This window comes from Mesoplodon bidens, assembly GCF_964165515.1.
Source record: "Mesoplodon bidens genome assembly, chromosome: 7".
Taxonomy (NCBI): domain Eukaryota; kingdom Metazoa; phylum Chordata; class Mammalia; order Artiodactyla; family Ziphiidae; genus Mesoplodon; species Mesoplodon bidens.
In genome coordinates this window covers 53,829,430-53,846,292 of record NC_138164.1, presented here as the reverse complement: position 1 = coordinate 53,846,292, position 16,863 = coordinate 53,829,430, and the positions used below count along the sequence as shown (strand labels likewise).

At 41.5% G+C, this 16,863-nt stretch overlaps 1 protein-coding gene across 4 annotated transcripts in view; it reads right to left on the bottom strand.

Annotated features, from left to right (window-relative positions):
• The window catches only part of RNF141 (ring finger protein 141), a 61,766-nt gene extending 57,391 nt beyond the window's left edge, over positions 1–4,375 (bottom strand). For 2 of the 4 annotated variants that reach the window (XR_014016211.1, XR_014016212.1), the window contains exon 1: positions 3,913–4,374. The gene's annotated coding sequence lies outside the window, so the exon portion shown is untranslated. Of the gene's footprint in view, positions 1–3,912 lie in introns of all 4 variants that reach the window. The other 2 variants (XM_081238633.1, XM_081238634.1) reach the window with 2 other exon arrangements.
• Between the last annotated feature and the right edge of the window lie 12,488 nt (positions 4,376–16,863).

The following is a 16,863-nucleotide window of genomic DNA, read 5'->3' as shown; positions in this document are numbered from 1 at the left end:
GGGCATATATGCAGAGAAAACTATAATTTGAAAACATACATGCACCCCAATATCCACTGCAGTGCTATTTACAATAGCCAGGACATGGAAGCAACCTAAATCTCCATCAGTGGATGAATGGATAAAGAATATGTGGTACATATATACAATGGAATATTACTCAGCCATAAAAAAGAACGAAATATAATGCCATTGGCAGCAACATGGATGGATCTAGAGTCTGTCATACTGACTGATTTAAGTCAGACAGAGAAAGACAAATATCATATGATATCACTTATATGTGAAATCTAAAAAAATGGTACAAATGAACTTATTTACAAAATAGAAAGAGTCACAGATGTAGGAAACAAACTTATGGTTACCAAGGGGAAAGGGGGAGAGGGATAAATTGGGAGATTGGGATTGACATATACACACTACATGGGCTTCCCTGGTGGCGCAGTGGTTGAGAATCTGCCTGCTAATGCAGGGGACACGGGTTCGAGCCCTGGTCTGGGAGGATCCCACATGCCGCGGAGCAACTAGGTCCGTGAGCCACAACTACTGAGCCTGCGCGTCTGGAGCCTGTGCTCCGCAACAAGAGAGCCCGCGATAGTGAGAGGCCCGCTCACCGCAATGAAGAGTGGCCCCCACTTGCCACAACTAGAGAAAGCCCTCGCACAGAAACGAAGACCCAACACAGCAAAAATAAATAAATAAATAAACTCCTACCCCGAACATCTTCTTAAAAAAAAAAAAAAAAGACATATACACACTACTATATATAAAATAGTTAACTAATACTGGCCTACTGTATAGCACAGGGAACACTACTCAGTACACTGTAATGGCCTATATGGGAAAAGAATCTAAAAAAGAGTGGATATATGTATATGTATAACTGATTCACTTTGCTGTACACCTGAAACTGAAGTCAGACAGAGAAAAACAAACACCATATGCATCACTAATATATGGAATCTAAAAAAATAAACTAGTGAATATAACAAAAAAGAAACAGACTCACAGATATAACAGAACAAACTGGTGGTTACCAGTGGGGAGGGGGAAAAGGGGAGGGGCAAGATAGGGATAGGGGATTAAGACATACAAACTATTGTGTATAAAATGGGTAAGCTACGAGGATATATTGTACAACAAAGGGAATATAGCCAATATTTTATAATAACTATAAATGGAGTATAACCTTTAAAAATTATAAATCACTATGTTGTACACCTGAAACTTATATAATATTGACATCAATTATACCTCAATAAACAGTACCCCCCCACCCGAAAAAAAGAAAATGGTCCCTTTTGTTTCTGCATTGTTTTGAACTGGTGTCCTAACTTTGAGTAAAATTTATAATTTGAGGTAGCATATTAACTTGTTATCTTATAATTCCACTTGGTATCAGGTATTTGGGAAACCTGATTATTAACTCCTCAGATTAAAAGGGAACACTATCTAGAGACTACTGAAAGAGCATGGAAAATTGGTTCTCAACCTGGTTCAGTGGAGAGGGCCCAGGATTTACAGTTCATTTTGAATACCATAAAATGATAAATGTCAATGTCCATCATGGGCATAAAAATATGACTCTGTGATCTAGATGCAATAAAACCACAATCAAGGGTGCATGCACGTTCATGAAACAATCTGCTGAGGCCACCCTCTAGTCACCCGCCACAGGTTTTTCAATGTTCGTCTTTGGTGACTAGACACATTCTTCTATCACAGCACATATCATCAGTTAGGTCACTTGACCATCCCCCTCTGTGAGCTCCTTGAGGGTAGTAGCTGTGTTCTCTCTTCTGGCAGATACATAAGCACACAATAAATGTTTATGAATGGATACAGTAAATATTGCTGACAGTTTCTGGTTTTTTATTAACTTGGTATTCTTTTGGGTTTTGTTAACTTGTTCAGTCATCTACTAGTTGCAGAGAAGCTGAAGTTAAAAAAATACATGGAAGAAAAAATATAAAATTGTAAAAATGTATCATTAATGTTTATGTAAATTGAGAAATTTTCATTATTTGGTATAAGCAAAATACTTCCCTCTAGATCATGAAACAGCAGTATTGAATAGGAACTTAATTTGCAAACCACTGGCATAGAATTCAGCAAAAGATAAATCTCTGGTCAAGACTTCTCAAAGAACTGGCAGCTCTCATACTATTGTGCCCCTATAATTTAGTCCTTTCAAGCAGGACAACAATGTGCTTTCAAAAAAACATTTGAAGGATTTTCTAAATAAAGAATAATTGTTATTTTGAAACTCATAAGAATATCAAGGATTCCAAAAATGCCACATTCCCTAGTGGGTGGTGACATACACTTGATCAGTGCTTTTTCTAACAAAATGAATTGCTGTAGTTCAAATATTCTTTGTAAAGCTATAAAAATCACATCATGGGTAACTGGAAAAAAAAAACCTTGATGAAAATTTAAACCATATCCATTCATAAAAGGATTAAAGCAAAGATGAAAAGCCTGGAAGTACAAGATGACTAGCTCACAAATACTGTAGGATTTAGAAAACCTCTCTGAGACCTCCATGAAATTTTGTATCAACTTCTTTACTTACAGGAGAGATATTTATAGTTGAAATAATCATCAACTATTTTCACTGTTAAATCCGTTTTAGCATCAGTGAAAAACACTAAGTACTAAAAACTAGGTCCCTATTTTATTACTCATTGTTTACTCAAACTCTAGATCTGTAAACTGATTATCAGCTGTCCTGCAAGACAAGAAAATAACAGCAGTTATTACAGACCATAGTGAAACTATCAGACTAGTCAGAGCCACTGTAGAGTCTAGAATGCCTGTTCTGGGGTCAAAGACCCTAATCAGACAAAAACTTTATGCAAAGAAAAACTACAAAAGGATAGTACTTGGAGACTGAAAATATGGGTTTCTGATATCACCAGGGTGTTTACTAAATACATTTAATATGTGGAAAAATGCACTAACTAGACTTGTAAGAATTCTCTCTGGACATTCTCTGCTTTTTGGGGAAGAGAAAGGGAAAGGAAGTGTGTCAAGTGCTTAAATGCGAACTTAGAAGGATCAGACAACACACACCAAATATAAAACTCACTTTTATCAAATGACAAAGAACACATTTTGGAAACACACAACCATATCCTGGAGGGAAATATTTAGAAACTGCAGCCAGGCAGCATCAGAGGAAAGGAGAAATATTCATACTATTTTTGAGTTCTGAATTCAGAAAGCATCACTTCTCAGAAGGCTTTCCAATATAGAGGCGACTAATTTAGGATCGTTAGTCCGGGGCACCTCATGTTTCAGATGAAATTCAGAACGTTTGGAGCTCATTTTACAGCAGGAAGAATGGGCGCGCAGGGAGGGGGGGAGGTGGAAAAGAAGCACTTCATGCATAAGATCTAAGAGTTATAAGCCATAGGAAGTGTCACGGCCGCTTTAGAAATACGCCAGAGATGAGAACTGCATCACCTGGCACGGTGAAATAGGACAGGGTCAGAACACGGACGTACACTGCAATTTTAAAGGGGCTGGGGATAAATTTGAACAATAATAGTAAACTCACATTCTGTAACACGATAAAAATAACAAAGAAATCATTTCAAAAGCGACACAGAAAGTTTCCTTTCCAAGAATGAATACTACAATTAGTAGCCAGAAAACTTCTGGTCTCTGCCGGGTCTCACGGTGGCTGGTTCGACAAGGCCAGGTCTTTGGCAAGGGGAGCAGCCTAAGCTAATTTAGAACGGGAGGACGGGTTAAGTAGACCGACTTGGCCATTTCTGAGCCATCACCCAGGCAAGGGTTTCTAACTGGGGTGTCCAGGGTGGGGGGCGCGCACACGTTTCTAGCCTCACTCGCGCGTTAACTCAACACACCCACCACTCTTCCGCCACCACCCCGCCTCAAGCGCACCTGCACTCGCACCTGCACCAACAGCTACGTCCGAGGGCCGACTGACTGCGCCGGCGGCAACATTCAAAAGCGGATCCGCGCTCGAGGAGGAAAAGCTGTCTCCTGATCCCCCAGAACCACTCCCCCCCAGAACGGGACAAGCCCCTTCCACGCTCTGTCACGGGAAACCACTGGCTTAGAGACAGTGCGACCACGGAAGGGCCTTCCAAGCCAGCTCCACACCCTAAGCCGAGGCCTAGAGACGGCGGCGGCGGGTCGGGGCTTGTCTCCCCACGGAAGCCCGGCGCGGCAGTCGAGGCCTGGCCGGCGTTTCTCCTCCCTGTCCAAGGGCTGTGGAGCAGCGCAGGGGAAGCGGCGACAGACCAGCGCTACGGAGCTCACCCCAGGTTCAAGGCATCGCGCTTCCGGCAGCAGCGGCGCCGCCTCAGCCAGCCTCTCAGACCCGCAGGCGGCGGCGACGGCTCCGGCCGCTACCCGGTCGCACATCGGTGACGTACAAGGCGTGCACCTCCCCCCCCAACCCGCCCCAGCGCGTTGCTTAGAGACGGTGCCCAACCTTCCTCCCCAGAATTTCTGCTAGCTGGCTCAGCTTCTCCTGAGGACCTGCGAGGCCCCGGTCCCGGAGGCCATCCGATAGGGAAGTGTGGCGGCGGAGGCCAAGGAGGGGGCCGTGCCCTAGGGGCGGCGGAAGAGGCCTCGCCTGGCAGGCTCCTCGAGGCTAAGGCTCCGTGGGGCCTTAGTGGGTGCGGCCTGGCGGGTGCCGGCTCTCCTGGCCCCATCCCCTGAGCGAGAGCCCAGCGAGTGGCAAAGGCACTGCGAGCCCCGGTTTGGTCAAGGCTTGGATTCCAAGCCACTACTTATTAGGCCTCCAACCTCCCACTGGTTATAGCTACACAAAGATCATTTCGTTTCTTTATCATGAAAGGGGCCCATTATGCTCACCTAGCTAGATTAAGAAGCATAAAAGAGAATATATAGGGGCTTTCCTGGTGGTGCAGTGGTTGAGAGTCCGCCTGCCGATGCAGGGGACACGGGTTCGTGCCCCGGTCCGGGAAGATCCCACATGCCGCGGAGTGGCTAGGCCCGTGAGCCATGGACGCTGAGCCTGCGCGTCCGGAGCCTGTGCTCCGCAACACGAGAGGCCACAACAGTAAGAGGCCCGCGTACCACACACACACAAAAAAAGAGAGAGAATATATAGGAAGTAACCAGCAGAGAGTCCAAAATGGTAAGCCCTAGTAAATGGCAACTATTATTATTATGAACACATGTTGGTGAGATCATGGCTTTTCAGAACGTCCGTAGTGGATAATTGCTGTATATTAAGCATCTGTTGTGTGCCAAATACTATACTAGGCACTTTATAGGCATTGCTCTTGTTTAAATAGTTCGCTTAAAGTTGCACAGCCAATAAACAGCAGAGCAAGGGTTTAGACCCAGGTATGACTCTCACTATCGCCTTTATGCTTAGCAGCTAAATTAAACTACGTCTTATGCTTGTGCATGTTGCCACACATCCTTCCCCAGTCATTTGTAGATTTACCTTGCAAGAACTAATCTTGCCCTCTAATAATAGATATATTTGTTGACAATTTACTATGTGCCAAGCCCTGTTCTGAGTACTTTAAAGGTATTAATTCATTTAATCCACACAGCAGTCCTATGAGGTAGGTATTAATACTCTCATTTTACAGTTGAAGAAACAGGCTTAAGAAAGTCAAGTTTTCCAAGGTCAACCAATCAGTAAGGAGCAGAGGCAGATTCAAACGCAAGCTGACTGAACCCTGAGCCTGTGCTTTTTAAAAAATATATATTTTTAAATTTATTTATTTAATTTATTTATTTTTGGCTGCATTGGGTCTTCGTTGCTGCGCATAGGCTTTCTCTAGTTGCAGTCATCGGGGGCTACTCTTTGTTGCGGTGCGTGGGCTTCTCACTGCCGTGGCTTCTCTTGTTGTGGCTTGCGGGCTCTAGAGCACAGGCTCAGTAGTTGTGGCACACAGGTTTAGTTGCTCCGCGGCATTTGGGATCTTCCCAGACCAAGGCTCGAAACCGTGTCCGCTGAATTGGCAGGGGGATTCTTAACCACTGTGCCACCAGGGAAACCCTGAGCCTGTGTTTTTTAACTCTTGTTCTAAACTGCCTCAGTGAGGTGGTGAGACTTCATTAGGGCCAGATCCATGTGTCTGTGTATCCCTTTAAGAAATTTTTTTATTGAAGTATAGTTGATTTACAGTGTTGTGTTATGTGTACTCCTTTTATATACCTTATGGAGAGTGTACTGAGGATTGTCTCCCTGACAACCAGCACAAAGCCTGGCATGCAGTAATTGTTCAACATTTGAACATTTGATGAACATATGAATGTGGTAAAAACTAACAGCCTAATGATGAACCATACATAATGATTTTTAAAAATCTAATTAAATTCAACAAGGTCCTATAGTTGAACCTAATCTGGGCCAGGAGTCAGGACTATTTCTCTGAAAAAAATTGCTTTCAGTTAAATGTAGTGTTCGAGGTTCTAGTCAGTGCAACAAAACCAGACAAAGAACTTTTAAAAAGGCATTACATTGGAAAGAAAGAAAGAACACTGTATTTGCAGACAATAATACTTTAGAATACTACAAAAAATCTACTAGAACTAGAAGTGAGTTTCGAAGGATACCAAGTCAGTGTATAAAAATCAGTTTATTTCTCTATACTAACAATGAAGAATTAGACTTTGAAATGTTTTAAATACCATTTAGCAGCAAAAAACCCCCAAAACAAACACACACATACACAAACTTAGGGATACATTTGACCAAAATGTGAAAGACATATAAATTGAAAACTCTGAAATATTGTGAGAGAAATTAATGATCTAAATACAGAGATATATCATGTTCATGGATCAGAAGATTCAATCATTTTAAAATGTCATTTTTCTCTGAATCGATCTATAGACTTAGGGCAAGTCCAATAAAAATCATAGCAGGTTCATTTTGTGGGAATTACCAAGCTGATTCTAAAATTTCTATGAAGATGCTACCTAGAGTAGCCCAAACTTTGATCAAGAAAAACAAAGTTGAGGGCTTCCCTGGTGGCGCAGTGGTTGAGAGTCCGCCTGCCGATGCACGGGACACAGGTTCGTGCCCCGGTCAGGGAAGATCCCACATGCCGCGGAGAGGCTGGGCCTGTGAGCCATGGCCGCTGGGCCTGCGCGTCCGGAGCCTGTGCTCCGCAACACGAGAGGCCACAGCAGTGGCCTGCGTACCGCAAAAAAAAAAAAAGGAAAAACAAAGTTGAGGGACTTAGACTACCAGACTTCAAGACTTTATAAGAGACACAGCAATCAACACAGTGTGGTACTGGTGTAAAGACAGGCAAATAGAGCAATGTAACAGAATAGAGTGCAGAGACAGACCTACACAAATATGGTCAACTGATTTTCAAGAAATATGCCAAAGCAGTTCAATGGGGGAAGGATAATCTTTTCAACAAATGATGCTGGAACAACTGGATAGCATATGCTAAAAATAAAAATAAAGAAAAGAATCTTGATCCTGTCCTTATATCATATGCAAAAATTAACTAAAAATGGATCATAAATCTAAATTTAAGTGCTAAAATTATAAACCTTATAGAGAGAACATAGGAGAAAAATCTTAGTGATTTGCCAAATCTTGGATTTGGCTCTAGGCTGCAGGCTCAGTAGTTGTGGCGCAAGGGGTTAGTTGCTTTGCAGCATGTGGGATCTTCCCAGACTAGGGATCAAACCAGGATCAGGGATCGTCCCTGCACTGACAGGTGGATTCTTAACCACTGCGCCACCAGGGAAGTCCAAAAAAAAAAAATTTTGTAAAAGAGGGCCAATACTCTTCTATACCTCATGGAGAGTATAGTGAGGATTAGACTATAGGCAAGACTACAAGACTAAAATATTTAAAAATTAGTATTAATTTAGTGTTATTATTGACATCTCTAGATAGTTCTTTCTCATCACTACAGCTTTTTTCTTAACTTTGCACAAGCATAATGAATTAGCTAGAATGTAAAACAATAGGACAGTAATAAGGATTATCTTAAAAACCATAATAGAAGAGGTTAGGATTCTCTCTGGAATAGGTCTTATGAAGTTGTTTTGTAGCAAGATAAGGAAGCCTTTATTTTTCTTTCGTATATAGAAAAAGTGTAGGAAGAATGTTTGTAGGAAACCATAAATATAAATATTAACAGTTATGGGGGGAGGGAGAAATTAGGAGTTTGGGATTAACAGATACACACTACTAAATATAAAATAGATAAACAACAAGGCCCAACTGTATTCAATATCTTGTAATAACCTATAGTGGAAAAGAATCTGAATATATATATCACTGAATCACTATGCTGTACACCTGAAACTAACACAAACTTGTAAATCAACTATAATTTTTTTTTTTTTTTTGCGGTACACGGGCCTCTCACTGTCGTGGCCTCTCCCATTGCGGAGCACAGGCTCCGGACGCGCAGGCTCAGCAGCCATGGCTCACGGGCCTAGCTGCTCTGCGACATGTGGGATCTTCCCGGACCGGGGCACAAACCCGTGTCCCCTGCATCGGCAGGCGGACTCTCAACCACTGCGCCACCAGGGAAGCCCCAACTATAATTTCAAGAAAAACTTTGAAGAAGAGTTATGGGAGAAGAAACCTCTAAGGCAATCCTTTTATAAGAAGGATCCTTTTATAATGAATCTTGCAATTTGTAATGTGTATTCAGGTTGTCATAGTTTATATAGGTATTTTCCAGTTAAAGCACAGAGGCTTCAATAAAATTGTAGTAAACACCGTCCTGTTGTGAAGACCAGGAAAATTTGAGAGACTTTCGAAATACTTTTCTAGGAAAGTATGTCCAATGTCTCCTGCTTTTCGTAAGGTCACTAAACATCTGTGACAGGACTGTGGGAATATATGAGGAAGGCTTTCAGTGGCTATGGATTGTAAACATTTTTAACTTCCTGTATGTAATTCATAAAATCATAAAGTCGAAAGAACTGTCTAATAAATCATCTGGTCTAACATTTTTCTTTTATAGATGAGGAAACTGAGATCCAAAGGTGGGAAATGATTCAACTAAGGACTACAGAGCAAGTTAACTAAATTGGGTTAGAATCCAGATTTTCTGGCCACTAGTCTAGTGCTTTCCCCTCACAATGTACTGCTTTCGCTCTAATTACTGCTTTTAATTAGATCAGTGTAGAATACAGAGGAGCGACGAGTCACCTACAGCTGAGATGAAAGCATCCTCTTCCAGGATGCTGCACTTTGAGGTTTTTACATCTGATTGATCCCTCCTCTCAGGCTGCTGCTTCTCAAGCTCTGGCCTCAGCCCTCTGCTTTTATTTGTTAAACATTTGGAGAGCTCATGCACTCCTAGCTTCAATTATCACCTGTATACAGATGATTCCCAAATCAACATTGCCAGTTGTTAACATTCATTGGTGTATCAGTCCTGTACTTCCCTAATTACATAGGGTATCTCCCATAGGAATGAATACCACAGTAATGGCACCTGAACTCAACAATTTCTATATCAAAGTGGCCTCAATATTCCTTCTGGTCTCCCAGGCTCAATCATATGAAGAGATTTCTTTCTGTCTCCTAAAGCATTCTGTCATGGTATCCTGTACATTCTTTAAAATTTCTTCTCATTTTTTTAATCCTTTTTTTTTTGCGTTCTTAGTGTTCTCTATATAGTATCTCCTGTAAGCCTCACAATGGTCCTAAAAGACAGATTTTAAAGCTACTAAGATCATCTCAATTTTACAGACGAGAAAAGAGTCCTAGAGAGGTGAAATAACTTGCCCAAGTTCATATAGTGCATACGTGGCAGAGCAGGGATTCAAACCCACTGTCTGATTTCAGAACCTCACGTTTTAGCTACTGTATTTTACTACTGGGTTTAACCCATTCTTGTTTATTCCTATCATCTCAGTCTAAGTTCCATGTTAGATCCACCTCCACAGATAGATTAGTATACCTTAGCCGATCAACCTACCCTGAAACATATTTATTCAGTCTATCTTGTATCTTGCTGCCAGACCAAGCAACTTAAAATATTATCTTTTAAGTCTACATCATTAAGGTGCTGGTACTCAATATTAAGCCAGAGCAGGTCAACAAAATGGGCCTTAGTGTTTGGGAACTGTTTTAAATGGATGAATTTACCACCCCATTGCCCCAAAGATCTATCTGGATCTTGGGGAGAGTCAGCTCTGTATACTATCTATCCCCAGCGTTATCCGGTCAATCCAAGCCACCTCCGAGCACCCTCCCCAACAATCCTTCATCACCATGTTCTGTGATCACTGATCTTAACACAACTCTTCATGGCCCACTTACCTTTGTCATAACTCATCCCTTACCTTAAGCAAGCTTCTTCTCTGCCTCAGCCATCTCAGTTTGACCCTAGGAATTCCCGTTTTCCTGCCAACAACTCCTCTGCCATTTTCTGCTTTTTCTTTGAACACTTTCTACCTTACTGAAACCAGAGGAATCCACTTCCCTGACAACCTTTTTTGGCTAAGAGACAAGTTAACATTCTCTTCCCTCCCTGTCAGATCCTTTCACAACAATGTTTTACTTCCAGCAATTAGCCGTCTCTGTTCCTTTAAGCTCTTCCCTCTAGAAGTCTTTTTCCTAAACCAGCTGGGCCTAATAATACTACAGATGAAAGAAGTCTTGTTTCTCCTTGTGCAAATGTGAGCCTCAAACCTTACCATTATCACGTATAGTCTAAGGAAGGATCAATCCAATGCGTACAGACCGGGCTGGGGGAAATGAAGGGAGAAAGTTCAAGAACAACATAGAGATTACTTGCTCCAATCCTGGAAGCTCTTCACCTTGGTTTTTTTGGGTCCTTGTTGTCAGAGAGACAGATGAACGGGAAATGATAAAGTCTATCCCAGGAGAGCAAAACCCAGGTCAGTTTATCACTCTGCTACATGGAAAACAAGGACTAGAAGCAGCTGGTCCATAATTACATTTCCCAGATTGTGTAAAAAAAAAAAAAGTCTTTTTACAGATAGTAAATTTGTACTAATTTGTTTTGGATTAGGATCCAAACAATCCTTCCTCACTATGTCCTGTGATCACTGATCTCAGCGTAGCCCTTTATGGCCTCTCATTGCATTTGATCATTAAATTTTAAGGTTTTTAAAATTTAGAACAGTCTGTCTCTCCTGCTTTTTTCATACTATCAACTTGTTACAAAAACTGGGTGTGTTAGGGTTCAACCAGAGAAACAGAGCAAGTAGGAAGTATAAACTAAGAAGTTTATTGCAAGGAATTGATTTAGTGGTCGGGGCTATTGGGCTTAGCTGGAAATCCATAGAGCAAGCTGTCAGGAAGGGCAGGCTGGAGCTCTTGGGCCTGAGTGGAAACCACCACACTCAGAATTTCTTCTAGGAAGCCTCAGCTTTGCTCTTAAATTCTTTCAGCTGATTGAATCAGACCTACCCAGATTATCTAGGATAATCTCCCTTACCTAAAGTCAACTGATTACAGACTTTAATTACATTTACAAAATACCTTCACAGCAACACTTAGGTGAGTGTTTGATTGAATAACGAAGGACCAAGGTTTAGCTACCTAAACGCATAAGGACTATCACTCTGGGTCAGTGGTTGTATAGACTCTCCCTACATTCTGGATTTATCTGTTTTCTTCCATTTACCTTGTTCCCTTTTCTTGCCATATTTCCCATATATGCAGTTTGGCTTTAAAGGCTTGATTTGTTTCATGTTCAACTGTTTTGGCATGAATACTTCATAGGTTGTGCTGTGTGCTTCATGCTGCATCACATCAGGAGGCCCGTGATATCTGCTTTATTAAGACTGATCACTGGGGTTCCCATCAATATTTCATCTAATGCCTTTATCCATTATGGTGGTAGTCTGAATCCATTTTATTAGGGATTACAAAACTAGGGTGATTTTCTAATTATCAGAACTTAGTAACATCACTTCTGTAAAAAACTTTTCCTTGTGAACCAAGGCTATTTGGTTACACTGAAATACTTCCATACAGGAAAGACAGGAGAAATACCAAATTCTTTCCTCTTAAGGAGTTGGTACCTAGTTACTTGCAATTGTGTCCAATGTGTGGAATTTTAACGTTTTTAGTATAATTATGAATTCATGGGTTTTATATATTTGATCAATTGCATTTATTACTTTTGATATTTATATTGTCCCATATTTAGCCAATGGTAGTCACAGTATATGGTCTTTTTGACAAGAATTTTATAGCTTGCTTACATTCTGGTCCCTGGCTTATCTTCTATATTTCCTGCTCCAGATCTGGAACTACCATTCCTCCAAGGAATTCTGGATCCTTTTACTGGGGAATGGTATGTAGAGATCGAATCTGGTCACTAGATAGATCCATAGCTATTGGATTTTCATTACTTCTAGTCTTTTTCAGTAGACAGAACTAGGGAAATTGAAAAGAAAATAACAATCTAGAGTTCATACTGATATTCTTAATTTAAATTTAATATTACAAGATTTTAAATCTTGATCAGTCTTTTCATGTACTAGTACTGCATTGTTTTAATTATAGGGGCTTTATAATATGTTTTAATATCTGGTTGGGATAACCTCCTCCTCTCTTGCTCTTTTTTTCCTCTATGGAGAGAACTCATCTGAAGGGAAAAGGAAGCCAGGCCATTATGAATGATTGCCTAATAAAGCCTTTGTCATGGGATGGAGAGTAGGCTGGAATGAGGTGATTTTAAGTAGATTTTATCCATGAACCAATTCCCATGGAATCAAGTCCATGTCATAGATTTATAGAGGGATGTTAATAAAAATTGCAACAGCTGTCTGCACTAAAAAGTCAGTATATTAGGTTATGGTAAGTACTGGTTTGGTCCATTTCAAATGGATGTAATCACAAATGGAGAGAGAAGCACTAATCATCCACTTGTTTCACACTAGGGTTACTAGATAAAATACAGGATGCCCAGTTAAATTTGAATTTCAGGTATACAACAGATTTTTTGTGTGTGTAACTATGTCCCAAATGTTACTTCACACAAATAACTGGGACTAAAATATTATTTATTGTTTACCAGAAATTCAAATTTAACTGGGCATCCTGGTGTTTGTTTTGCTAAATCCAGCAAGCCTATCCAGCACATTCCTAAGCTTTGGTACATCAGGGATTCCAGTGCATCAGCACTGGTGTCAGGCAACTGCAATAATAGCTGGTAGAGATGGCAGTGCCTGCAGAATTTTGTGGTGACTAGAGGAAAAAGCAGCAGTCTCTAGTAGACAAGGTGTCATCAATAGAAGTAGCATTGCTGGTAGATGCCACGGAGGATATTATCAGGGAAGCAGCAGCAGAGTCTGGCAAAGTCAGCGGTGTCTTGTTGGTGTGGCAGTTCCCCGAGGAAATAGAAACAGTACTCAGTAGAGACTGTGGTGTCTGGTAGATTTATTGATACCTAGAGGAAACAGTCCTGGTGCTTGGTGGGAAAAGGAAGAAACAAGCAGAAGTGGCCAGAGTGCCTAATGGAAGATATGATAGCACTTACTGGAGTGGAATTAGACCCAGAGCAGTGGGAAGAAACTCAGTGCCAGGTGGAAGGTGACCATACTTGCTCGTGAACACATCTGAGTTGCCTGCTTCTGGAGAAACATGGAGGGTTACTTTTTTTTTTTTTCCCCAAGGAGTAGGATTCTGCTTCAACAGAGCCAGATAAATGCAGATTACATTGGTGCTTCCCAAGCCATCATTCTAGAAAAGGAGAATAAAGGAAGTATAGATAGTGTAAAAAGGATAATGATCTCTGCCTCTACCCACACTTTATTTATATCAGCCAATAAACCCCAATGCAGGGCTCTCTGTGGAAGCTGCTTTGGGCATAGGGCTTAAGGCTGGAGGCCTAACTACTGTCCAAAAAAGGATGCAACGGGAGCCACACGTCCACTTATCTAACCACATATATAGTGTGGAAGTGATGGATGAGGATGGCTACAGTGCCTCTAGGGACCAGGCCATGCCAGGATCTGAGGCAGAAAGCTGACAGTTGAGTGCCATGAATAAGTCCTGAGCTTAAATGCAGAGTAACTCCACTCACCAGTAAAATAAGGCCTACTAGAGGTCCTGGTCTTTATCAATCAGGTTAGCAATGACTCTTCCCATGAGGCGGTATTAAAAAGTGGAGGGCTTCCCTGGTGGCGCAGTGGTTGGGAGTCCGCCTGCCGATGCAGGGGACACGGGTTCGTGCCCCTATCCCGGAGGATCCCACATGCCGCGGAGCGGCTGGGCCCGCGAGCCATGGCCGCGGAGCCTGTGTGTCCGGAGCCTGTGCTCCGCAACGGAAGAGGCCACAGCAGTGAGAGGCCCGCGTACAGCAAAAAAAAAAAAAAAAAAAAAAAAAAAAGTGGACATACAGAGGTGGGAGCAAGGATGGGAATATTCTCTTGCTTCTGGTAAAGTTTGAAGTGTTCCCCAGCTCTGGTTGGCACCACATGACATTTCTCCCCATGCAGATGCAGGCTACCCAGCTCACTCACTGAAGTATCATTGTGTCATTTTCACTGAGCATCTTAGTGCTTTGATCTACCTGCACTTGGATTTCAGACATAGGTCAAGATCTCCCACAGACAAAGCCATGTTTCTGTCCACACTGGCATCAGGTTTGCCTCTTGCCTCTGCCTAGACACTAGTCAATACCCATGGTGAGTTCACATCATCTCTGATGTCTAACAGTGGCATATGCCTCATCCCACCCCCCTTTCCAGATTTATAACCCAAGCATAGTTTCCATGCTGGATCTTCAGATTTAGACATCTCCTCCCCATACCTCTACTACATAGAAGTTCCACTTGATAGTATACCTTTAATAGAATCTTTTAAGAAATCTACTAGTGGAGAAAACATGATGTGATTTTAAGATATTTTGCTATGATACTGCAGCTTTATGCAGTTTTGTAACATCCAAGTCTTTGTTATTACTATTATTTACAATTTTAGCTTTTGATGAAATGATAATCTTCATAGGTAAAAGAATATGCACAACATAGTATTCTATTAGGTCTTTTGATATTCATAGAGATTTTACTTTTAACTGATTTTGTCTTTTTTTTTTTTTTTGATCACAGAAGAATGTCTTCAACTTACCTGAAGACAAAAACCCAAACAAAATAACAACAATGATTGGAGTAGTTAAAAAAAAAGTCTGGAAACGCCCCCAAATGGTCCTAATTTCTAGACAATCTTAGAATTTAGTATGCAGAATTTCAGGCTGCCAAGAAAGCACCCTAGACTTCAAAGACTAAAGTAAAAGTCTAGAGACCGAGGAGCCAAATTTTGCCTATATTTATTGGTTTTGTGGTTGCTGAGGGAGCTCAACTTTCTTTAACTTGACCACAGTCCAAAACACTGCAGTTTCCTTGTTAAAATAAATATTAATATGAGATTACTCATAGAGGTGAGTCAATGGTCAACTCAGAGTAAAGTTCAAATACAATAGCCTTTATGTATTCTTCTGGCTTGTTCACAAATGCATTCTAAACCAAGAAAAAAGTCACCAGGAAGAACAATATTTGGGTGGTCAGGAACCACTGGCCCCGTATTGAATGATCTTAACACTCAATACAGAGAGCTGGATAAAGGTATTGACTTGGAGCTCATGAAATCCGAACAAGTGTATGCATTCATTCATTCAGCATTTACTGAGAGCCAGCTATGTGTGTGCTAATACATACATATAGTACCCTCAGGTCCAAGCACAGAATGCCTAAAACCCTTGTAATTTCCTAAGTGATAAAAGCACTAGGAACATCTTTTGTTCTAATATTTTGTTTTTGACCGTGGTTCCTGACAGAGTTCCTAAATCCCTTGGAATTTTCTCCTGGGTGATAGCCGTGCCTTTTGTTCTAATGAGGTGACTCTTGGTAGGCTTCTAGATGGTGGCTGGTCATCAGAAAGACTAAGTCACGATCAGAAGCTTGGAACTTTCAGCCACACGTCACGATCAGAAGCTTGGAACTTTCAGCCACACCCCCATTCTCCAGAGAGGGACTGGAAATGGACTTAATGAGTGATCATGCCTATGTGATGAAGCCTCTATAAAAATCCCCAAAGTGCAGAGTTCAGAGAGCTTCTAGGTTGGTGACACCTGTAGGTGCTGGTAGCGTGGTGCATCTGGGGATGGCATAGAAGCTGTGTACCCCTTCCCACATACCTTGTCCTGTGCATCCTTCCATCTGGATGTGCATCTGTATCATTTATCACATCCTTTTAGATAAACTGGTAAACAGCAAACTGTTTTCCGGAATTCCGTGAGCCATCCTAGTAAATTGATCACCTGAGCAAGGGGTCGTGGGAACCTCTGTTTTATAGCCAGTGGTTTAGAAGCATGGGTAACAACCTGGAATTTGATTGGTGTCTGAAGGAGGGAGGGGCAGGCTCATAGAACTGAACCCTTAACCTGTAGCCTCTGACACTATCTCCAGGTGGACTGCGTCAGAATTGTGTTAACTTGTAGGATACCCAGCTGGTGTCCCAGAGAAGTGCTTGTTGTGGAGAAAACCCCACACATATCTGATGTCAGAAGTGCTGTGAGTGTGGCAATAGTGTGAGAGTAAAGGAAAGACACACAGGAAGAAGACTGAGTTTTTCTAACATAAGTAACAATAATACCATGTGGCATATGCTAACATAGATATACAAGTTGCAAAGAGAAGGAATGAGAAGAATCATTAATGTCGTGGGGGGCAGCCTTCTAAAATGACTCCCAGTGATCCCCCACCTCCTGGTATTTATTCATGCCCTTGTATAATCCCCTCCTCTTAAGTATGAGGTGGGCATAGTAGTTTGCTTATAATGAATAGAATATGGCAAAAGTAATAAGATATCACTTCCAAGATTAGGTGTAAAAGATGATTTCCATCTTACTAGCACACTCTCTGACTCTT